We start from the raw sequence: 25671 nt of genomic DNA, 5'->3' as shown, positions 1-25671 counted from the left end.
ATACCCATTCAAATGCCTCTTAAAATGTTGCAATTGCACCAGCCTCCACCACATCGTCTGGCAGCTCATTCCATACACGTACCACCCTCTGTGTGAAAAGGTTGCCCCATAGGTCTCTTTTATATCTTTCCCCTCTCACCCTAAACCAATGCCCTATAGTTATGGACTCCCCAACCCCAAGGAAAAGACTTTGCCTATTTACTCTATCCATGCCCCTCATAATTTTGTAAACCTCTATAAGGTCACCCCTCAGCCTCTGACGATCCTAGGAAAACAGACCCAGCCTGTTCAGCCTCTCCCTATAGCTCAAATCCTCCAACCCTGGCAACATCCTTTTCTGAACCCTTTCAAGTTTCACAACATCTTTCCTGATAGGAAGGAGACAAGAATTGCACGTAATATTCCAACAGTGGCCTAACCAATGTCCTGTACAGCCGCATCATGACCTCCCAACTCCTGTACTCAATACTCTGACCAATAAAGGAAAGCATACCAAACACCTAATTCACTATCCTATCTACCTGCGACTTCACTTTCAAGGAGCTATGAACCTGCACTCCAAGGTCTCTTTGTTCAGCAACACTCCAGGACCTCACCATTAAGTGTATACGTCCTGCTAAGATTTACTTTCCCAAAGTACAGCACCTCACATTTATTGAATTAAACTCCATCTGCCACTTCTCAGCCCATTGGCCCATCTAGTCAAGATCCTGTTGTAATCTGAGGTAACCCTCTTCACTGTCCACTACACCTCCAATTTTGGTGTCATCTGCAAACTCACTAACTGTACCTCTTATGCTCATATCCAAATCATTTATGAAAATGACAAAAAGTAGAAGACCCAACACCGATCCTTGTGGCACTCCACTGGTCTCAGGCCTCCAGTCCGAAGCACAACCCTCTGTCTTCAAAAAAATTCAATCAAGTTTGTGAGACATGATTTCCCACTGTTGACTATCCCTAATCAGTCCTTGCCTTTCCAAATACATGTACATCCTGTCCCTCAGGATTCCCTCCAACAACTTGCCTACCACCGATGTCAGGCTCACTAGTCTATAGTTCCCCGGCTTGTCCTTACCACCCTTCTTAAACAGTTGCACCACGTTAACCAACCTCCAGTCTTCCGGCACCTCACCTCACCTGTGACTATTAATGATACAAATATCTCATCAAGAGGCCCAGCAATCACTTCTCTAGCTTCCCACAGAGTTCTCAGGTACGCCTAATCAGGTCCTGGGGATTTATGCACTTTTATGCATTGGGGTAATGAGGGCAACTGTAGTGCATGTGTAGGGGAAATGGGAAAGAGGGGCTGATCACAGCACATTGAAAACGGGGCAGGGAGAGGTGAAGATTATAATGAAAAATCAAATGAGAATGTACGTATATATGCACATAAGCACTCGCTTGCATGTGGGGGCTATGTGGGGTAGAAGAGTTGAATGCATTAAGTATTTGCTTGAGAGCAGAGTGGAAGGAAAGGGATGATTATTTTTGATGCGTACATACACAAAGGACTGGTTGTGTATTGTCCCATATTTTCAAACAAATAGATTTATTTTAAAATAACACTTTGTTTCCACATCGACTCTCACAGCCACTTGCCTTTACTTTGCCCAAAATTTGAGAAAGCCTGAACAAATGGTCTATATGGCTATACTTGCCATACATTTCTCTGGCTGCTCGATCCAAGTAATGGCAGCAGCTTGGGAGAAACCCACCTAAAGTATTCCCCACAATGAAGCGGCGAGTGACCAGATGAGAGGAGCCTGTGAGTAACTGAAAGGCAGGTCCTGGATTAGAGGTGTTTTGAATAGCACACTAGAATTGAGAAGAATTGAAATGACGTCTGAGCATGTAATACTGGGTGGGAATGGTAGGTCACCGACAGCTATAACGTCATTTTAAAAACCAGAGTAACATCTTGCTCACCAGGAACAGCAGCCTCAAGCAATAGGAGCTTGGTAGGAGCAGAATGGGAACCTGCAGAATGCGGCAGCTCCCAGGCCATCAAAAATGAATGGATGGAATGTCTTCGACTGAGCAACCAGAATGTGTTTTAAGGACATTGATTTTTTTAAAAATATCTCTCTTGGGTTCTGAGTGCTGCTCGCTAGTTCAAATACCAGATCACAGAATCAGCCTTCATACGACATTCATCCAAGCACCCAGACGATTGCAGCAAGCTCAGGTTTCTATGCTGTGTGAAAAATGCAGAATAAACTTGAAAAAGAACCTTTCCTTGCTATAATTTTATTAGTCAAATAAAACACAGGGTTTAATTAAGCACCACAATGGATAAAGTAAAAGCTTTCGTGGCACCAAGTTCCTTTCCCATCCTTGCACTCTGACAGTCAAACAGCTTGTCAAACAAATGTAAATTGGACAATATAAAAAACCATACTGAAGATGCTGTAAATCAAAACTCAGTTCTGAGGAAGAATCACTGGATCTGAAATGTTAACTCTCATTTCTGAGATACCACCTGACCTGCTAAGCTTTTCCAACAATTTCTGTTTTTGATTGTGATAAATTTGACCATTGTGGATTATTTGACAATGTTGGTTATAACCAAGGAAAATACTGAACTAAAGCCTAATGGTGCCAAACAATCTCTTTTCATGCTGTACTGTTCCAAACCGTGACATAAACTTCACTGAGGACTCTTAATAACATCTTTCATAACATGAAAAGAAATAACAGGCTCCAATCCATCCATTTACGGGTAATGGTTGTTGCAGCACCTGAAGCGCAAAGTCCTGCTGTATGTGACATAATAACATCAAAAAATGTGAACCACCTGTGGAAAACCGTAGCAGGCACATGGGAACACAACCTCCTGCAAATTCTCCCCTCATCAGTGTCCGATTTAGAGTTGATCTGCTTTCACTGTCACTGGCTCTGTCTCTCCCATCCTAACTGAGAGGTCTTCCTCCCCATAAAAATTGCAGCAGTTCAAGCAGCAACTTGCCACCTCCTTCTGAATGGAAGCTAGTGATGGAGAATAAACACTGGCCTTTTGCTAATGATGCTCAAATCTTTTGAATGAAAGAGTAAATTTGGAAAAGGCTCACAGACCATAATTTGCAAAACGATAAGAGGAGTGAACTACAGACATGAGAAGAAGAGCAGTGTTTTTGCATCTCAAGATCAGGGTGGAGAGTTTGACTGCTGTGTCCACAGTTTCTAGTCATCATTCCCAACATAAAAATCTTTTATTGGAAATGATTTTAATTTGGTTAATCTAAACAAAGATAAGCTAGATGTATCTTTTAAGAATATTAATGAATGGTGGATTGTGCAGGATAAATCTACTACCTGCTTTCATCTTTTGTAATCCTACCTTGTGTGGCTGATGCTATAATTTTGTTTAAACTAATCATTAATGATGATCCTCAATTTAGATATCCCACTGTACAAACAATGAGAAGCAATGAGTTAAATAGGTAACCATCTGTTAGCCTTTCTGCATTCTTCACATGTCATATCCCAATGCTGTTATTAATTCAATGAACTTTGATTAGAAATGCACAGCAGATCATTGACTGACTATTCAATGTTAGCAATGGGAACATTTGGCACATGCATGATGGAGAAATAATTTGGGAAACTGCTCCAAAGCTGCATATCAACTCAATGGACTGCAGAACTTAATTCAATAACAAATGTGCACAATTTCCAGAGGACCTCTGCAATTAATACTAAATGTTGACTTTGGCAGGCAATAAGGAACAAATTAATTCTGTAGCTGTAACAATGTCCAGTAATCGTGATAAATGATTTGAACACATGTGCTTGAGGTGAACCTGCTACTGAAATAACATTTCCAATGTTCTTTTTAAGCCCCTCTGGGAAGTGTTCAAATTGGAAGTTGTTCCTCAATGATCCATTCTCAATGTCATTTCTTGCCACCATTACTTTCAGTGTTTTTTCCAGAATGCAAAGGGTAGTTGGTGATGCCTTCCTAATTTCAGTAGCAATTAGCTTAATTAGCTATCAAAGACTGTTCTTTAAAAAAACTTGAATTTATTGTCTGGCTCAAACATTAGGTAATGCACTGGGAAGCTATGACAAATTATCAGACAGTAGGTTAGTTTGAGGTGTTATTTAATATCGTTGCCATGTCTTGGGCTACTCAGCAGAGCTCTTTCTCCTGTGTTTTTAGTAACTAAGAGTAGTATGTCTCTTTATTCACCCTATATCAGGTGGACCTGAGCCACATATAAATTAGCTCCACAATCTGACTTGTGGATCTTTGGCTCCGTTTTGTTGAATCCGAAACATAGCTAAAGATTATCAATCTGTGTAACATCTCTCAGATATTAAATAGAATTAACTTGTAGAAAGGATGGTTCCAAAATGAATAAATCCTGTCACCCATAAAAGTCCAAAATATGATTTTCATTTGAGTTAGCTTGCCTAGTAAGACTGCTTACTCTCAAAAATACTGTCTGAATTTGCTACGTCTCAGTCAGCCGCTGCTGAAATCCTCGTTCATGCCTTTGGCATGTCTAACGTTAAATATTCCAATGCACCCCAGGCTGATCTCCAAATATAATTACCCTCCATAATTCAAGGTCATCCAAAAATCTACTGTCTGTGTCTCAACTTATGCCATGCCTCATTCACCCATCACTTCTGTGCTATGTGATTTACATTAGTTCCCAGCTAAGATGCCCCTGCATTTTAAGAGCTCCCATCACCATTTTCAAATGCGTTCATCCCTTCCAATCTCTGCAATTTCCTTGAGCACAACAAACCTTCAAGATATCCACATGCTTCTACTTCTGACTAGTCCCATTTCTGACTTTAATCACTCACCATTGGTCATTGCAGCTTAATCGGTGGAATATTCACCCTTCACCTCTTCACCTTTCTCCCTCACTTTTGAGACTTGCCTTAAAATCCATCTCTTTGTCACACTTTTGGTCATTTTGAACTTATATTTTCTCATGACAGTTCCTGTCAAATTGTGTTTTGTAATACTCCTGTAAAACACCTTGGGACATCGTATAGTGGATAACATTCCAAAACACTTCACAGCACCATATTGATATGCAAATTAACAGCAAGGAATTTGCAGGTCAGAAAGTAATATTGGTTAGTGGGTAAAATGAACAAGATGAATGGAACATGATATGAGTTGTAGAGTTGTAGAGTCATAAAGTCATATAGCACAGAAACAGATCCTTCAATCCAATTCATGCTGAACATAATCTCAAACTAAACTTAATCCTACTTGCATGCTCCTGGCCCATATCCCTCCAAACCTTTTTATTCATGTACCTATCCAAATGTATTTTAAATGTTGGAATTATACCCACATCCACCACCTCTTCAGGAAGTTGATTCCACATGCAAACTACACGCTTGTAAAAAATTTGCACATCGTGCCTTTTTTGAAAAATGCCTCCTAGCCTTGAAATCCCCCATCCTGGAGAAAAGACAACTAGCATTAATTTTACCTACACCTCTCATTATTTTAATAACTTCATCAGGTTGCCTCTTTCAGCACGTCACTGTAAAAATAAATTGGCCATAGGCCCCTAGGATCATAAGGCTGCTTTTTCATTAGTGAAAAAGACAACTCATGGAGGTTTAACCTGAGAGTTACCATACCTCACAAGAAGGGAGAAGTTGAGAAAGAGAGTGCTTCATGGTAATCACAGTCAGTACTGGAATTGAACCCATGCTGTTGGAATTTCTCTGCATAGCAAAATAGCCATCCAACTAACTGAGTTCAGGTTCATTAATTCTGTGTAGAATGTATAGTGTCATGGAGAATGAGCAAAGGGCCACTTGGAGTGTTCAGTGTTTTACTGGGCCAGGTGTTGGACCTGGATAATACCTTTTGTACTTGCCTTTCATAATGATCCTTTATCTAGATAATGGATTATAATATCTCCAAAGTGCAGAGAACAACAATTCTTAGAAAAGTTGACCGACTCTATAAAAACCACAGAAGACTTGGACATATTTATTCCACATGAAGGGTGAGGCTCACAATCTGAACCAACCTGCACCGTTAAAAGGTCCTGATGAAAATTCAAAACCATGAAAATAATGTTGGGAATTCTGGAATTTTGCCCTGGCAACCATTTTCACCCCTCCACAGAGGCTCAATGCCTTAATGACAATTCAATCAACAATCTGCACTAATATTCTAGAGCCAAAACTGAAGAAAAACTGCACCATCAGACCCAACATCCTTCAAAAGAGATTGAAATCAAGGTCCTGTCTGGTTAGCATAACAACGGTTGTGTAATACGGACAGATGTTTAAGAAACTAACCATGACACACAGCAAAGATGATGTAGGTGTCACAAAAGGGGATAAGCTGACCATGACTAATCAAAGAATTTAAACTTAGAATCAAACTACAAGGAATGTGGCAAAGTATGATGGTAGTATAGAGAATTGGGAAAGTTTAGAGAGCCAACAAAAAATGGTCAAACAGAGGGAGAAAATAAATTAATAAAGAGCAAATGAGCAAATAATATAAACATAATAGAATCATAGAGATGTACAGCATGGAAACAGACCCTTCTGTTCAACTCGCCCATGCCAACCTGATATCCCAACCCAATCTAGTCCCACCTGCCAGCACCTAGCCTAAATCCCTCCAAACCCTTCTTATTCATATATCCAGCCAGATGCCTTTTAAATGTTGCAATTGTACTGGCCTCCACCAGTTCCTCTGGCAGCTCATTCCATACACGTACCACCCTCTGTGTGAAAAAGTTGCCCCTTAGGTCTCTTTTATATCTTTCACCTCTCACCCAAAACTTATGCCCTCTAGTTCTGGAGTCCCCGACCCCAGGGAAGAGACTTTGTTTGTGTATCCTGTCCAGGGCCCTCATGATTTTATAAACCTCTATAAGGACTCCCCTCAGCCTCCGATAGTCCAGGGAAAACAGCCCTAGCCTATTTAACCTCTCTGTATAGCTCAAATCCTCCAACCCTGGCAACGTCCTTGTAAATTTTTTCTGAACCCTTTCAAGTTATTGCAAGAGCTTCTGTGAATATATGAAAGGAAAGAGCAAGGCCAAAGTGAACCTGGACCCTTTTCAGAATGAGCTTGGGGAGACAGTAATGAGGAACCAGGAGATTGCAGAGGAGGGAAATGATTACTCTGTGTCAGTCTTCATGGTAGAGTTTGCTAACAGCATTCCAAAAATATTAACAGAAAAAGGGGCTAAAAGGAGGAAGTAAACACAGAAAAAAGAACAGCTAAAGGCTGATAAGTTTCATAAACCTGGTGAGTTCATCCGAGAATTTTAAAAGAAGTGAAGGTACGCGAATAGTGGATGCACTGGTAGTAATTGAATTCAAGAACCTTTAGGTTCAGGAAAAGTTCCAGAGGATTAAAAAATACCCTTATTCAAAAAGGGAGGGAGATAAAACTTTCGGAATAAAGCTGGTTGGTTTAAAGTCTGTCATTGGGAACATGTTAGAGTCTAAAAAAGGGATATAATAGCAAAGCATTTGGAAATACAAAATATAATCAAGCAGAGTCAACGTGACTTTATGAAGGAGAAATCAAGTCTGACAAATGTATTACAAGTAAAGTTGATGTTATATATTTGGAATTCCAAAAGGCTTTTGATGAGTTTTAACACAAAAGGTTATTTCCTAAGATCTAGGAGGTAGCATTTTAGCATGGATCGATGATTGGTGAAGTCATAGAAGATGGAGGGTGGGGGCGGGGGGAGTGTGGTGCTGGATAAAGAGGACATTGTCAGGATGACAGCCTTACCTAGTGGAGCAGCACAGGGAATAGTGCTGGGATCACTTACATTATGTGCTACAGCAAGTTTGTGGATGGCCCAAAGATAGATAGGAAGGTATCTGTGCCGAGAATGACACAGTCTGCAGAGAGATATAAATCAGTTCAGTGAATTGACAAAAATTTGGCAGATGGAATAAAATTTGAGATTATACCAGGTTATCTGCTTTTAGGGGAATAATAGAAACGTTGAATATTTATTAAATGGAGAAAGACTGTAGAAAGCTGCAACACAGAGGGATTTGTGAGTCCAGTTTATTAATCAAAAACTTCATATAATGGGGAAATAAATGCATTGTTGGCCTTCATTTAAACAGGAATGGATTATAAACTTAGCAATGTCTTTCCAGGACTGTCTAAGGCACTTGACAAACCACAATTGGAATATTGTGTACGGTTTTAGACATCTTATCTAAAGGAAAGATATATTGTCATTGGAAACAGTCCAGAGATGGTTCACTTAGTTGATTCTGAGAATGGAGAGATTTTCTTATGAGGAGAGATGGAGTAGATTGAACATGTACTCTTTGGAGGTTAAATAAATGGGAGAAGACCTTATTGAAACATAGAAGATACTTGGACACCTTGACAGAATAGATTTGGAGGTCTTTCCCCTTCTGCAAGAGTCTAGGACCAAACACCATAACATCAGAGTGAAGAGGTTACTCATTTAAGAAAGGGACACTGAGAAATTCTTATCTCCCAAAGAGTATCCTATTTGTGCAATTCTTTACCAGAGAGAGCCGTTAAGGTTGGATCATAAACTAAATTGAAGGTTTAGATTCAAGGATTTTTACATCAGGAATAGAATCAAACTTTAAGAGGATAAAGTAGGAAGGTGGTGTTGAGGAATGTCAGATCTGCCATGGTCCTATTAAATAGTGGAGCAAACTCAATGGGCCAAATGGCCTACTTCAACACCTATGTTTTATGGTCTCAACATAAAAGTTTTTGATAAAAGTGGAGGAGTTCTGCAAATCACTGAGAAAAGTCATACTATCTTGTCCTTATCAATATTATATTCCTATGTGTGAGGCAACTATTTCTGCATCTCGACTACACCTCCATTGTACTTCACGAGCCATAAAAGATTTTGGCATATCCTGAATCTTCTTACCTTCATATGAAAGCCAGTTTCTTCTTCATGGAATGGGCACATATTTATTTCAAATTACCCCATTCAGAAAATCTGTGAATACTGAAAATATACAATTGGAAAAGGAAAAGTGGTTAATATTTCATGAACAGACAAATCAGTTATTGTGCATTCTTAATTGGTTAGAATTACACAGTTTGAGCATATTTAAAGGAATGTGTACATGTTTAAGTAATTGTAAAATGAAAAGTTAATCCTATCAGATCCTACAGACCGTGCACTGACCTTAGTCTCCAAATTCCCTTTGTGTGAAAGTATGGTTTTCTACTGAACAGTGTAAATTCCTGATACCATCTCACAGCAAAAATTTTAATTTCATTCACCATTTCCTCCAATATAACTCAGGAATAAATTTATTTCATAGCAATTACAGCCAATTACTTACTTTCGTAGCAAAGTGAATGTTGCATCTTGAGCACCAGCAATTTTACCAGGTTCGCTATTATAAAATGTACTGTGACTTAACATTGTTTAGCAGGCTGTTGAAGAGTCCATAATGGTCAGAAAATTCTACAAGACTCACTGACCTCCAAACCAGAATTTCTGATATGGCCTCCCAGTGGGGAAAGTACAGGCCAGAGTGCAAATTCATAAAATTGCTCCTCAAAACTATTAAATTAACAACTATCAAGTGAACTCACAGATTAAAAGAAGGTTCCCTCCCTGGAGCAGTGACTTAGTGGAATAGAATCCCTGTGAAAACAGAAAGTGCTCTGTCAATTAAGTGCCATAGGTAAAAGTTGGATATAAGTATTCATATAGCTTATCAGAAACAGGCTGCAATTGTACAAACAGACAGAAATTATTGAGGGACTCATAGATTGCTTCAGCTCTTGTTCTGCCAAAATAGAAGTCCCTAAATGTTGAGAGCCTGTTTTTGGAGTTTCTCCCCCACCCTCTTATAATTTGTTGAAACTCAGATTAATTTTGGAGAGTACAAATCACAATGAACTTTTGGCATTTAAACAGCTGTCATACTTGTTGCTATGGTTGGAGAATACAATCCCATTTCATCTCGGTATGAAAAGCATAGGAAGGCATTGACAAGGAATCTATTTCAGTGGATTTTTGAGACAGATGAGGCAATTCTTAAAATTGTGATCTGGACTGATCAAGAGGCATAGTTTTAAAAACAGAATCCCCGGTGCTCTCCAACAATTGCTCTTCTATATTCAGAGTAATCTTGGTTTTGGCTACAAACTTCTATAAAAGTAGATTTTAAACACAATCAAAATCTGCAGTTGTAATAGCAGAAGGCAATGTTATAAACGCATTGCTTTTACATACCAAAAATGTTTTAGAGAATGCTTCCATAATACTCTCTGATGAAACGTTATGATCCTAAACTTGTACAGCAAGGTTACTACATTGGCCAGTTCGTACTTCCTCATCCAGCGCTTGACAATTTGGGATATCATGGCTTGAAACATAATAGTTTAGAATCGAATCTGGGTTCTGGTCATGACAGCTGTCATTCTGACAGGGAACAACAGACTATGACAAGTACCAGCAAAAATAGACCATTCAGCCCATTGAGTTTGCTTTATCATTCAGTGAGATCATGGCTCATTTGACAGTCCTGTGATGATGCTGCTCCTTTAACAAGGTGATATTTTTCTTGTTTTTTTTCAGAGTAGTCATGAAGACACACGTTCCAGAGTGTCTAGGTTTGAAGGGTTTTAGGGCCAATTTGACTATAGTTAAGAGATACTGCCTCAGTCAAATGGCATCCTAGTTGAAAAAAACACCAGACCTTATTAGATCGTTGTTCTCAGCAAACTGCCCAGCCTTCAGAATAACATTGACCACAACACTGTACAACCCTGTCACAGCAGATGCTGCAAGATGTGTCAGAGAGTGTCAATCCAGATACCACGACTACACGTGGGAACATCACCCACAATGTACGTGGGAGGTACACATGTGACTCAGCCAGCATTGTCTATCTCATACGCTGCAGGCAAGGATGCCCTGCGGCATGGTATTGGCGTGACCGAGCAGATGCTACAGCAAAGGATGAATGGGCACCGCACAACAATCACCAGGCAGGGGTGTTCCCTCCCAGTCGGGGAACACTTCAGCAGTCTGGGACATTCAGCCTCGGGCCTTCGGGTGACCATCCTCCAAGGCAAACTTTGGGACAAGTAACAACACAAAGTGGCCAAGCAGAGGCTAACGGTCAAGCTTGGTACCCATAGAGATGGCCTCAACCAGGACCTTGGATTCATGCCACACTGCGCTTTCCATTCTCTCTCACTCGCTCTCTCCCTGTCTCTCTCTCTCTGTCTCTCTCTCTCTGTCTCTCTCTGTCTCACTCTCTCAAACACACACTTTTACATACTCACACTCACGCAGACCATCTCTCATACACAAGCTCTCTCTCATACGTACAGTCATACACCCACACACTCACACCCACGCACAGGCTTATACTCTTATCACACTCACACACACACTTTATCAAGCTTGCATACACGCAAATGCACACCCTCTCACATGCACTCATACTCACACGCACACACTCACATGCACACACTCACTCTGTCTCTCTCTCCTGCACGTGCACATACATATAAGTTTATGGGGTGAAATTTGCAGAATTATACTTGCACATACATTCTATTTTGCTCATCAAAGCTGAACCTGCAGGAAGTCAATCCATGTAACATTTTGTAAATTCCACTTTGGAAATAGAACCAGTCTGACTAATGATTGGGATACAGACAGACTTTAACTTCATACTTTTAAGGCATTGTCTGACCTGAGATGTCACCATTTGTTATAAAAGCTTGTTACCTTGAGAATGTGACTTAAAAGAAGTTCTGGGATTTACATATTAAAAAGCTGAAACCAGCAAACCCATTCTAAAACATGAAAATCTTAACAATCTATTAGGTTTTTGACTAGATTCCTTACAGTGTGGAATCAGGCCCTTTGGCCCAATAAGTCCACACCAACCCTCCGAAGAGCAACCCACCCAGACCCATTCCCCTACACCGAACACTACAGACAATTTAGCACAGCCAATTCACCTGACCTGCACATCTTTGGACTGTGGGAGGAAACCGGAGCAAACCCACACAGACACGGGGAGAACGTGCAAACTCCACACAGACAGTTGCCCGAGGCAGGAATTGAAGCAGCAGTGCTAACCACTGTGCCACCATGTTGCCCAGCGTTGAATATATCATTTCAGTTGCATGACACTGTAATCACTTGCTATAAATTATGTGCCTTATGGGCCTGCTTCACAAACACCTGATGAAGAAGCAGCGCTTCGGAAACAAGTACTTCCAAATAAACCTGTTGGACTATAACCTAATGTTGTGAGATTTTTAACTTACTTGAAAAATGAATCACATGTACAATGAAAGGGGAGTGGCCAGTTCTCCCAGCTCAGCTTTACTCTGGTTTGAGTTTGTCTATCTCAGCCTGGAATATCTTTAATGACCCAGTCTCAACAGCCCTCTGAAAAGAATACACAGATTCATTAACGTCTTAAAGAAGATTCATTATCTGCCATAAATGTACAACCCTGTATTCTGAGATCATGCCCTCTGGTCTTAGATTTGTCTACAATGGAGACTGTCCTTTCTATATCTACCTTGTCAAGTCCCTTAAGAATCTTGCATGTTTCAATAAGGATACCTCTCATTTTTCTAATCTACTCAATCATTCATGAAATAGTCCCTTCATATCTGGTATCAACTTAGTGAACATTTCTGGACTGTATCCAATGCCAGGAACTCATTCCTTAGTGAAGTCATCCAAAACTGTTCACAGTTTCCAACTGAGATCCGACAAAAGTGCCTTGTATAGTTTTAGCAAGACCTTCTTATGTTTACACTACATTCCCTTTGAAATAAAGACCAACTGTCCACTTTCTTTCCCTATTACATGCTAAAGTTAAATGATATCTTTTCATGATTCATGCACAAGTCCTTACAAATCATCTCTTCTGTGGTTTTCTGCAGTCTTTCTCCATTTCAATAATATTTAGCTCTTCTTATGTTCTATCAAAGCACATACTCTCACATTTCACCACATTGTGTTCCACCAAGCAGGTTTATGTACTCTTAATATATACCTGTGCAGAATCTTTGTGTCAACCTTATCAATTACTTTCTCACTTATCTTTGTGTCATCTACAAGCTTGGCTACAGTATATTAATTTTCTTCAGTCGTCCTAGCATTGGTCCCTATAGCACACCACAAGTTACAAGCTGCCATCCAAAAACAACTCCTTATCCCAACTCTTCCCTTCTATTAGTTATCCATTCCAGTCACCTCAGTCTCCGACCCAATTGCCCTCTGTTTGGTTGCCACCCAAGCCAAAGCCTTTACAGGACTTAGTTGAGGACTGTTGTTTGTAACACAGAAGTTCAATTTTCAAGTTATTTGCCTTCATTGCTCCTTGAGTGAATTGCTGTGCTGAAATTAGTTGTGACATTATGACAGTAACTATGTTTTAAAATGTATTTAACTATATGTGAAACACTTTGAGATATCACAAGGATGTGAAACAATGCTACATAAATGAAAATGATTCTCAAGGAGTTAAGGGCTACGGGGAGAATGCGGGTAAGTGGAGTTGAAATGCCCATCAGCCATGATTGAATGGCGGAGTGGACTCGATGGGCCGAATGGCCTTACTTCCACTCCTATGTCTTATGATCTTATGGTCTTACACCTACATTTATTGCATAAGACACATCAATGGAAAGAATAAGTATTAAGCATGCAGTTTTTTTTAAATAAACCATAATGAAGTTAGACAGCTCTTGTGTATTATAGTAACAAAAGCAAAAATCAAATAGGCAAAGGAAACTCACATAGCTGTAACAGAAGAATATTAATCATTTAGCCTGATTCAGGAGATTATTCAATTAATTCTTATCTATGTCAGGAATAAAGGAAATATTTAATACACAAAAGGTTACAACATGATTTTGTTTTTGGATATCTCCTCTTTGCATTGAAAGTATGAAAAGCTTTTGAATAAAAGCCCTTTACATCATAGTGGTCCTGTAAAATAAAAATTACTATTGTCACTGATTCACCACTGTGATTACTCCTCCATGTTAGAAGCTAATGTTGTTATAGCTTAATTCCAGAAGGCATACACAGTTGCTGCTCAAGAGAGAGCCAAGAATTGACAATAATATGCTTCCAATAGATTAGGCAGAAAATTAGCCCTATCCAACAGATGTGACCTGTTTATTGAACCTTAATGACCTTGTAAAATGTTTGAAATTAAAAATAATGAATGAAAAGGAATGAGGAAAAGCAGATAAACTGTTTCTGTTCATAAAACACACAAATTACTATTTGCATCATGTTAGCTCCTAGAATGAAATTTCTCTTTGATGAATTAATACCTCCAGAGCTTTATGCAATTGCTATCCAAAACTTGTGCAGGATCAGGTTTAGTTTAGCATATATCAGCACAGGTTGAGCAATCAAGCAAGTTGCAAGAGACTGAAGTGACTGAGTGATGCAGTTAATGCATTTTATACAGAGAGGTATCTGTCAATCACATAGAGCAGTTGACTGCAGGATACAATTTGGACTTGCTAGATTATAACTGAGAAAACTTTTATTTCATATTATTTCACATCTCTGTATTGTATATTTACCAACATGCTATTATCATTTTGTTACCTGCAAACAACTTATAAGAATAAATATAATGACTGCAAAGTATAAGAATTAGCTTTTCTTTACTGAAAATATGGACAAGGTAGAGCAGCCTTAACATGCAGTGTTTCCTTCTGTACATTTTAGAATTATAAAATTCTACAAATCAGAAGGACACAATTAATTCATCTTGAGTGTGCCCAATTTTATATGAATTTCCAATTAGTCCTACTCAACTGTTCTCAATAGATTTTGTGTTATTTTCATTTTCATTTATAAATCTACTGTCAACTTACCTGAATAATTTTCTCTTGAGTTGTTAAATGGTATACATTTATTCACTGAATGTCTTTTGTGATAGGTTTTCATAATGCAAAATAATTGTAAGGACTTTTAAAGAACAATAGATTTTCTTTTGGAAATATGAGGTTGTTTTAACCCAAAAAAGATAGGTGTATTTTGTTGCAATGGGGGAAAAGTTTCAGTGTTAAGTATTTGAAACTACCTGATTCATCTCTAAGCTATTTATTTCCAGTTTCACTAGGCTGGGGCAATCCACATGCTGCAAGGAAACAGATTGGTACTTCATAATTGCAACAAGGCCGTGTCTCACCTTTTAGTTTGTAGAGAAACCGTCAAGCTTGCTTGCCTTTTACATCAGTTTCAATTGCAGAATCCAGATGTCCGATGTTTTTTTTTGCCGATTCTGCAATAGAAGCTGAGATATTGACCATCAGACTCTGCCTCAGACTGCAATTCTTTCCATGAAGTGAGCCACCACTTCCGAAAAGGACATAATGGGCTCAACACTCTGTGTAAAGATCTGTGCCCAACTGAAAATCCATCTCATCTGTGCTTTCTGACATTGACTGCAGGCTTCGTGGCAGTTTTGCCATACACTATTCATTTCACTGTGCATGCCCGTCAATGCTTTACTTTTGACCACTGATTGAAATTAAGTCCTCTACAGCAGACCTCTTAGATGACCTCAAATCTGATGAGTGAGTATCTGTAATGCTTATCCTGTACCCTGACTTCAGACTACTTTTGGAGTACTGTGTGCAGTTCTGGACACCCTGCTATAGGAAGGGTATTATTAAATTGGAGATTTACCAGGACATTACCAGGACTGGAGGGTTTGAATTATAAGGAGAGGCTGAAACTTTTTTTCACTGGAGTGTAGGAGGTTGAGGGGTGACCTTATCAAGGTTTATAAAATCATGAGAAGCACAGTTAAGGTGAATCACCAAGGTTGGTTCCCCTGGGTAGTGAACTTCAAAATTGGAGGGCATATTTTTAAGATGAGGGCAGAAAGATTTAAAGGGGTTCCAAAGGGCAACATTTTCATACAGGAGGCAGTTTGTATGTGGAATGAACTGCCAGAAGCAGTAGATGCAGGGATAGTTACATTTAAAAGACATTCTCGGACAGGTACATAAATAGGAAAGGTTTAGAGAGATATGGATCAAATGCAGGCATATGGGGTGAGTTTAGTTTGAGAAACTTGGTCGCATGGATGAGTTGGACCAAAAGGTCTGTTTCCATGGTGTCTTACCACGTGCAACTCAGATCTCCCAGATAAGATAACCCTTCATAATCTACGGTGTTAATATGTATGCTGGGGGCCAAGTATGAATGTGAGTGATAGTGTTCCTTCCTCCTCCTGGCTTTCCAGCTCTACCACTTCTTTCATTTCCATTCTTCCTAGCTAGGTTGCAGTTATGCCCACAACATCAATTCTCCTGCTCCTCAGATGCTGCCTGACCAGCTGTGCTTTTCCAGCACCACACTCTCGATTCTGATCTCCAGCATCTACAGTGCTCACTTTCTCCTTGCAGTTCCAGAAGGTCAGGAAATGGCACCAAGATAGGCCTGTGGTGAGGAGTGGGGTGGGAGCTAAAGGACCGAATACACATGTTACATCTTTTGCAGTTTGTGAGTGATTGTGGGATGAATGGGTATTTGAATGTGAGGTGGGGGATTTGTTGTGATGGTGCTATGATCTCTAGAAGTTTCAACCTTTCTGCTAGACATTACCTCAGTAAAAGTCATTCCAATGATGGTAAGCACTATTGTCTCAACATGGTTTTGTAGCTATCATGGTTGAACAGGAGGTGATATCTGTGAAATATGAGATACATGAGTGAAATTCACAGCAATGTTGAGTCTGAGAGGGTTAGGCAAACCTATGAATACTAGATATGATTCATGCTTGATAGAGATTGTTAAAAAGTGAGTGAAGGATGTGTTGACCAATGTGTGAGGATTGTGGTGCTATTGGTAGGGTTTGAATTTGGAATTGACCACTTGAATATACAGGAGAAAGTGAGGACTGCAGATGCTGGAGATCAGAGCTGAAAATGTGTTGCTGGAAAAGTGCAGCAGGTCAGGCAGCATCCAAGGAGCAGGAGAATCAACATTTCGGGCATGAGCCCTTCTTCAGGAATCAGAGCTGAAAATGTGTTGCCCGAAACGTCGATTCTCCTGTTCCTTGGATGCTACTTGACCTGCTGCGCTTTTCCAGCAACACATTTTCGGCACTTGAACATACATCAAACTTAACAGCAGAAAGTGGATAAATGGCCCTTCAAACTTCCTCTTCCATTTAATAAGATCTTAGCTGATCTTTTTGAGTTCTGAATGCTACATTCTCATTGAGCCTTAATAATTTTGATTCCCTTTCCCAACAAGGATCTATCTACCTCAAATATAGTCAATGACTCTATCTCACTCATAGGATCCCTACAGTGAAGAAGCAGGCCATCCAGCACATCAAATCCACACGAACCTTCCGAAGGGCATCCCAACCAAGATCACCCCAATCCTATAACCCACATTTCTCATGGTTAATCCACCTAACCTGCATAGCACTGGACAAGTAGTAATTTAGCATGGACAATCACCTAGCCTGCACATCTTTGTACTGTGGGAATGAAAGTCACACAGACATGGGGACAATGTGCAAATTCCATGCAGATAGTTGCCAGAGGCTGGATTTGATCCTGGATACCTGGTGTTTTGAGATAGCAGTGTTGACCATCTGAGCCACCATGCCACCTCCTTTGAGGCAGAGTTCCAAAGTCTCACAACTCTCTGAAAGAAAAATTCTACTTTGGCAATATCCTAAAAGGGCAACCTGAGTTCTGGACTCATGGACAAGAGTATGTATCCTTTCACATTCATAACATCAAGATCATTCAGGATCTTATAAACTGCAATCAATTCACCACTTACACTTCTAGACTCTAACGAAAACAAACCCAGCCTCTCCAATGCATCCCTATTAAGACAAGCCACTCAGTCTAGATATCAATTTTGCAAACCTCCTTTGAACAACCTCAAAACCATTCACACCCTTCCCTGAGCACAGGCCACTGCATTGTCCTGTGAACTTTGAATTTATCTCTTCTGATTGTATGGAACATAGAAGCATCAACTTGTATTGACTCTTGGACTTTAGACCTCAAAAATACAAGAGGTAGGAATGGGCATGGATAAAGAGTAGAGCTGGACAAAGCACAGCAGATCCAACAACATTGGAGGAGCAGAGTAGTTGACGTTTCAGGTCGGAATCTTTCATCAAGACAATCTCCAGGTCGGAGTGGGAGTCAACCGTGCAGCTATGAAGCTTGCTTCAACATTTAGTCTGATCATTGCTCACCTTGGGCTTCAACTTAACATTCCTGCCTGCTTCCACATTCCTTGGTTCCTAAAGACTATCAATCTACCTATCCCAGCATGAACCATATCTCAATGATGGAGGATCCACAACTCTCTGGGGTGGAGAATTCCAAAACTTCACAAGCTTTTCAGTGAATAAGTCTTTCCTCATCTCAGTCCTAAACGATGTAGCCCTTATCTTGAGACTGAGCTGCTGTCTTAAATTCCCTGACCCAGAGGAATAATCACATCAATCATACCTGATTACACAGTATTTTCCTCAACTCCAGAGGATGTAGACCAGTTTGGTCAGTTTCTCCACATGGAAAACTTAACTCAGTGATCCCTGACTGTTCTCCTTTCAATTTTAAAATGTATTTTCTTAAATATGGAGACCAAGACTGCGTACAACATCTCAGAGGTAGTCTCAGTAATACTTGTACATCAATAACAAGATTTCTGTCTTACTGCACTCTAATTCCATTTGTACCTTAACACTGAAAATGTGTCACATGACAGATACCACTGAGATGCTGCAAGAATGCTCATTGACTGATTACCCAGGGTTTGCTCTCTAATGCTGCATTTTACTTATTAGCAGAAAGCCCTTCCATGTACCATTTTGGCATCAGCTAATCAAGCACTGCACAAGATGATCCTACATGGGAGAAGGTCAAAAGATGAGGAAGATAGAGATGTGAATTTTTTGTAAGAACAGGACGAGGCAGCTGACACTTCGGAACTGACAAAGTGTGGTCCCAGGATTATGTTGCCTGCACCTGCACACAATGAGACCAGTTGCATTCAATAATAGGTTTATCTGAATACTTTTCGACACTTTCAGTGGTGAGAGCAGATGAAGGTTTATTGCAGCAGAAATGTGAGGGTAGGGCCATTGTGAAAATAGGGTGAAATAGAAGATTAAGGGCAGGCCCAGGCAGCAAGTATTTTTATCTGTGTTAAAGACCAAATGCCACGTGTAATTGGGGCACCAATTTATCGTGAAAGTGCAGTATTTAGAAAAACTTTTGAAGTTGTAATCATCCCTGTGCACATCATCAGGCTTTTCTTATCTCTAGTTCCAGCTGAAAAATAGATGTTCTGCTCCAGGATGCTTGCCAATGAATGAGGCATATTGCTGCAGTGTAAAGTCTCTGTTTTCATGAGAAGGAAGTATATTAGAATATTGGAAACAACAATAAAGGACTAATTCTAATTCTCTGATAGGTGTCTTTCAGCACTCAAAGGAAGAACTAATAAAGAATTGACAGCCCATAAATTTCAAAATGTTTATCCAATATTTGAAAAAAAATTATCTGTGATTGTAGACCTAGAGTTGCCTATACCATGTCCTGTCCTGACTCATTCCATACCATACACCACTCAGTGGTACCTAAGGGAAGTACTATCTATTCTCTGCCTGAGCTCCATCGTTATCTCAAATGTACAAATGCTTCAATTATGTGCTCAATGGGAAAATTTCCTTCTCCTTAAGGTTTCCTGCATTTAATAACATCTGTCAAGTCCATTCAATGAAAGTGCAGAGAATACTTGCAGATTGCAACCTGATATAAAAATAAAAGAAAATAACAGTACTCAAGACAGCTTGCAATTGTTTAATAGTGTGAAAGCACAGCAGAGGCCTTGGGGAAATTTCTGTGGGCAGTCACAATGTGCATGATTTTTTTATTGACTTGCAGAAATTGTTGGAACATCAATTATGCTATCCTTTCTCTCTTTCTAATAGCTGCCTGGATATGCCAAATAAAATCATTTAAAAAGCAGAAGCACATATACTTGTATTAGACAATCATTAAACAAGTGCTACACCTGATAAACCCGGGAACGAAAGAAGAAATTTGGGACCTTTTAATATCCAGTTAAATTGACAATTGTGTGCATCTGATATGATCCACAAATTGTCAAGTTAACAACTTTTAGTTTGTTTAATGGATTTGTGCTAACCTTACCTTAATAATATATTTTTAAAAATCATGTTAGTTCACTGCATTGTCTCTCAGTCTCTCATAAGTAGTGGTTCATGTGAAGTACAGAAACCTGGTTGGTGTTTTCTGTTAATCTGAATCCATCATATGGATTCATTGGGGATTTTAATTTTTTAAAAAATCTGTAACCTTTATGACAACCCCAGGAGGAGAGGTGCTGGATACCAACAGTTTTCCAAGTGGTGTGGCAGGAGGTATCCTTGCATTGACTGACATTTAGTTCTTGGTGGATAGACCTTATTCTTTACTAAAACTTCCAAAGCTGGCTGTATTTTCCATCACATACCACACCAATCCTGACTCCTCAGGACTTGTGCACCATCTACAAGGCACAATTGGATTGTGATAGGATACTCCCCACTTTCCAGGATGAAGGTAGCTCCAAGAATGCTGAAGAAGCTTGATACCCCATCCATCACTGCAAACATTCAGCCACTCTAACACTGGCAGATGCTACCACAAATGCGTATCATCAATGAGCAACAATGCACAAAGACTCTTTCAATGGCACCTTGCAAAACTGTAGTAGCGCTACCTGCAAATTCCTTTTCAAGCCAGATGTCTATCACTGTCATCTTCCCTGTCGCTGGGCTGAAATCTTGGATTTCAATTACTCAACAAGGTAGATTAGATTAGATTAGATTAGATTAGATTACCTACAGTGTGGAAACAGGCCCTTCGGCCCAACAAGTCCACACCGCCCCGCCGAAGCGTAACCCACCCATACCCCTACATCTACATCTACCCCTTACCTAACACTACGGGCAATTTAGCATGGCCAATTCACCTGACCTGCACATCTTTGGACTGTGGGAGGAAACCGGAGCACCCGGAGGAAACCCACGCAGACACGGGGAGAACGTGCAAACTCCACACAGTCAGTCGCCTGAGGCGGGAATTGAACCCGGTATTTCACCATCAACTTTTGAAGCGCAATTAATGTTGGGCAACAACTACCTTCTTGATTCCTGAAGAAGGGCTCATGCCCAAAATGTCGATTCTCCTGTTCCTTGGATGCTGCCTGACCTGCCGCACTTTTCCAGCAACACATTTTCAGCTCTGATCTCCACCATCTGCAGTCCTCACTTTCTCCTCTGGGTACCACCTACCAAGCAACAGAGCACCATTGACAGACAAAGTCCTTTGCAAAGTTGCCTCTCAGCTGTTCATATCTGGAGCTATTCAGTGTAACCAATCACAACCTTTATTGCTTGTCAGATTCACTGGAGCAGTGTCACTTGCTGGGTTGGAAACATAGCATTTGGCTCATTTCTTGAGAAAGAAGAGATTCTTGCCCTTGAACTTCTACTTGAGATAAAGGAAATTATATACCTCTTCACAAAAGAGTAATAAAGATGAACAATTCCATTTATACTGTGCCTTTCATGACCTCAGGATATCAAAGCACTTTACATTCAAGTACTTCTGAAGAATAGTGACTAGCATAATGTAGGAAATACAGCGCAAAAACTCCCACAAACTGTGATAGTGTGTTGTTGATTAAGGGACATGTATTAGCTAAGTGACGAAAGATACCCCACCCCTAAATCTTCTTCCAATGAGTACCATGAGATCTTTTTTGTCCACCAAAGAGGAAAGGTAAGTTCCAATGTAATGTCACATCTAAAAGTAGCACGTTTAGAAGTACAGCATTCACTCAATACTACACTAGAGTGTTAGCACAGACTGTTGTCCTCATTTTTTTTTAACTTCAGAGACAATAGCATTAGCCACTAAACCATTGTTCATCATACAATGGGGATAGATGACAATGTCACAAATAAACAAATCAAAAGTCAATTTGTCAACCGTTTTTCTTAATTTCAGATTTGTTTTCTCACTGAGGAGATGTGCAATCTGTTGACAAGCTTCTGTCAGTGAGTTAGTTCTTAAGTGATATCACTGCTTCCTTTCGGACAGGAGTTGGGTGTTGCACACACTGAAATGTACAATGCCAGTGCTTTGGGTGATCATATGGATTATTTTTACACTTTTAGGCTGCTGAATAGTGCCTACTGTGTACAGAGGGCTAACAGGGGATAGATTAGACACCAGCTTCATCTTAGCTGTACATGTTGAAAAATGACAGGGTGTGTTCCCAGATTTCAGGAACATGTTTCTGATGGGTGACAGGGCATAAGTTTGGAAAATCAAGTCTAATGCTGGGGAGGTCATTTTCCTTTGATTTTTTTTGAGAACTAATAATTGAAACAGAGTGCATCACAGCATCACTGTTTTAATGGTAACTTCAATTCTGAAGATAAATATTCACAAGCTATTCCATAATTTGCTATTTCATCAGTATCAACAGGCAATAAAAGGAAAGAACATCAAACTGAAAAACACATCAACTTGCCTTCATTATATTACAAATTAGATGTGTTTATGGGTATGCATGTGCACTAGTTAATAATGGTACCTCTAATTGAATTTGGACTTGAATAACAATGACTGAGCATGTGCACAAGCATAATTGCAGAGGATGAAGAAAGCACTTGAATTACAAAGAGTCCTGTGTGATTTTGAGACATCCTAAAGCATTTTACAGTTAAAGTAGTCATCACAGTAACATACGAATTGTGACTGCTCCTTGTGCAGATCAAGATGATGCAAACATCTATGGGATACAGAAGTGAATCGGCTATTTTCTGGCTTTCAGGAAATGCCATGCTCCTCTTTGAATAGTATTGAGGAATCGTTTGTGTCTGCCTGAAACATAATTTAATATCTCATCATTGTCAATAATCACTCAATATTTTATTGAAAGGTTAGTTTCTTTTATGTGCTCAAGTCTTTGGATCTGGGCTTTAACCTCCAACCATTCTAATTTATAGTCATCAGGCTGCCAACTAAAACAAGAACCAACGCACCAAATTTAGTAAGATCATGAATTTCAAAGCAGCAAAGCAAGAATAAAAGCATAATTAAGATAAGGTAACCAAGGTAACAATTGAACATCTGTATTTTAATTTTCTGCTTCATTTGGCAAGCACATTGTTCAAACATTTATTTTTCAGGACATTGAGGCTTTCTGTTAAAATAGAAAGATTTTTGCAATTGCAGGTTATAACTGATCCTTTCAGCATGGAAGATTTCAGTCTGAGATCGCATATGCTAATTAAAATGAAATTAACCTCTTAATACAGCATTTCATACACCTAGTACAAGAATATAATCCAAAGGCACGATTTAGGTTTTCAGATGATAAAATGATGTTTTGATCCTCACAACACCAATGCATGATACATTTCAGCCAAGATCAAATGCTCACTTGCACATGCCCAACAGGTTTTGACTATCACTTTCTGTTAAGTAAATTATTCACTGGATTAACTATATACTACTCAGTACACATTTGTGACTGGGAAAACTAGTGGTAATGAGGCTGGCACCTTATAGATGGATGCGTTTATTGCCAATCCTTAGTTGCCCATGAGAAGATAGCATTGAGCTACCTTCTTGAGATGTTGCAGTCCATATGCTGTGGATTGACTCACAATGCCATTAGGGAGGGAATACCAAGAATTCGACTCAACAATTGTGAAGGAACAGTGAAATACTTTCAAGGCAGGATGGTGAGTGGCTTCGAGGGGAACTTGTAGATTGTTCCCATGTATCTGCTCCCCTTGTCCTTCTAGATGGAAGTAGTCATGGTTTTGGAAAGTAGTGCACACAGATCTTTGGTGAATTTCTGCAGTGCCTCTTGTAGATTGTATGCACTGTTGCTCCTGAGCATCAGTGGTGGAGGGAGTGGGTGCTTGTAAATGTGATGCCAATCAAATGGGCTGCTTTGTCCTGAATGATGTCAAGCTTATTGAGTGTTGATGGAGCTGCACCCATCCAGGTAAGTTATACAAATAATGCACATGTCTTCTCCTTTATAATTATGCACAAAGGAATTAATTTTGCAAAGACACAGTGCCAGGAGATCCTTGCCCACTAACTCCTCCAGTCATTAAAAAGGACAATAATTTCTACAATCTTCTAATTATTAAAATGAGTAATCAGAAAATGTTGGACCCAATTTCTCATTCATGCTTCAGTGGGCAAGGGGGCCTGATGGCATGTTTGATTCCAGTGTAAGAGTAGCATGGTCCTGGCACTGAGGCACATCTCCAAAGTGCTATTTGACAAATAGGTGCTGATATTTACTGGGTTGGGATTTTGACTTTGGCAGCAGTGACAAGTGCCAGTCGAACAAATGCCAAACAATCTTAAATTAACAGCATGCATGATTTTAGCTGAACATGATTCTCAGCAAGAAGCCAAGCTTGAGAGACTTGAGTAGAAATGCACTTGGAAAGGCTACAGCTGAGAATGAGAGATTGTTGGGACAGGGACATGGTGTATTCAGCATGGTTTGGAACATTGGATACTATCCCAAAGAAACAAGAGCAGATGTGTGAAATGGTTTGTGATCATGAAGGGTTGGGGTGAGGAGTTAGTGATCATGGAGAGTCATGGGAGGCATGATGGCTCAGTGGTTGGCACTGCTGCCTCACAGTGCCAGGCCTCAGGTTCAATTCCATTGTCGGGTGACAGTCTGTGTGGAGTTTGCACATTCTCCCCGTGTCTATGTGGGTTTCGTCTGGTTTGGTTTCCTCCCATAGTCCAAAGATGTGCAGGTTAGGTGGATTGGCTATGCTAAGTTGCCCATTGTATCCAGGGATGTGTCAGTTAGGAGGATTAGCCATGGAAAATGCAAGGTTATACGGATAGGGTGGTGGGAGGGACATCTGAGTGAGATGCTCTTGAGGACTTGATGAGCTGAATGGGCTGTTTTTATGCTGTAGGGATTCTCTGATTCTATGAATGATGGTAGGGACTGTCAATGTAAGGGATCGGTGATCACAGAGAATATACCATGTGTAGTCAGCAATCGCAACGAATGTGTCAACGTTTGCTTGGGACAGTGACAGCAGCAAGTTTGGTAACCACAGGGATCAGAGATGCTGGCAGGCTGGTCAGTGATCACTATGGGTGGGCTCAGTGATTGTGGACGATTGCAGGTAATCGCTGATCGTATGTTCAGTGATTGTAAGTCCAGTGATTAGGGAGTGATCAGAGATCATGAATGCAGTGAGTACAAGGTGTTGGTGATTGTTGATGGTTTGGAGCCCACAGAGGACTCAGTGATTGTGGAGAGGTCAGCAATAGCAGTCTGGGAGCGGTGAATGTAGAGGATTGGAGGTTGTTAGCGATTGTGGAGTGGTTGCTGATCACATGGGCATTGATCACGGAGGCAGTGATCATGCAAATGTGTTGATAATCATATGGGGGAACAGTGATTTTGGAGGTTTACAAGAAGTCAATGCTTGCAAAGGAGTCAGTGATTACAGGGTAGTGAGTTTCAGGAGAGTCAGTTATTGTGCAGGAGCTATTGATCCTGGTAGAGACTGTTTTATGCTGGGTCATCTTGGGAGGAT

The 25671-nt window shown here is 40.0% G+C and overlaps 1 long non-coding RNA gene across 1 annotated transcript in view; it reads right to left on the bottom strand.

Annotated features, from left to right (window-relative positions):
• Positions 1 to 25671, bottom strand: part of LOC140481037 (uncharacterized) — a 71754-nt gene that overhangs the window by 18935 nt on the left and 27148 nt on the right. Inside the window, exons 2-3 of the long non-coding RNA XR_011961465.1 lie at positions 9584 to 9635; positions 8904 to 8984 (exon numbers count right to left, since the gene is read on the bottom strand). This is a non-coding gene — a long non-coding RNA (uncharacterized lncRNA). The remainder of the gene's footprint in view (positions 1 to 8903; positions 8985 to 9583; positions 9636 to 25671) is intronic.

The sequence above is a fragment of the Chiloscyllium punctatum genome, chromosome 9 (assembly GCF_047496795.1).
Source record: "Chiloscyllium punctatum isolate Juve2018m chromosome 9, sChiPun1.3, whole genome shotgun sequence".
Taxonomy (NCBI): domain Eukaryota; kingdom Metazoa; phylum Chordata; class Chondrichthyes; order Orectolobiformes; family Hemiscylliidae; genus Chiloscyllium; species Chiloscyllium punctatum.
The sequence above is the reverse complement of the archived record's forward strand: the minus strand, read 5'-3'. Positions and strand labels throughout refer to the sequence as shown.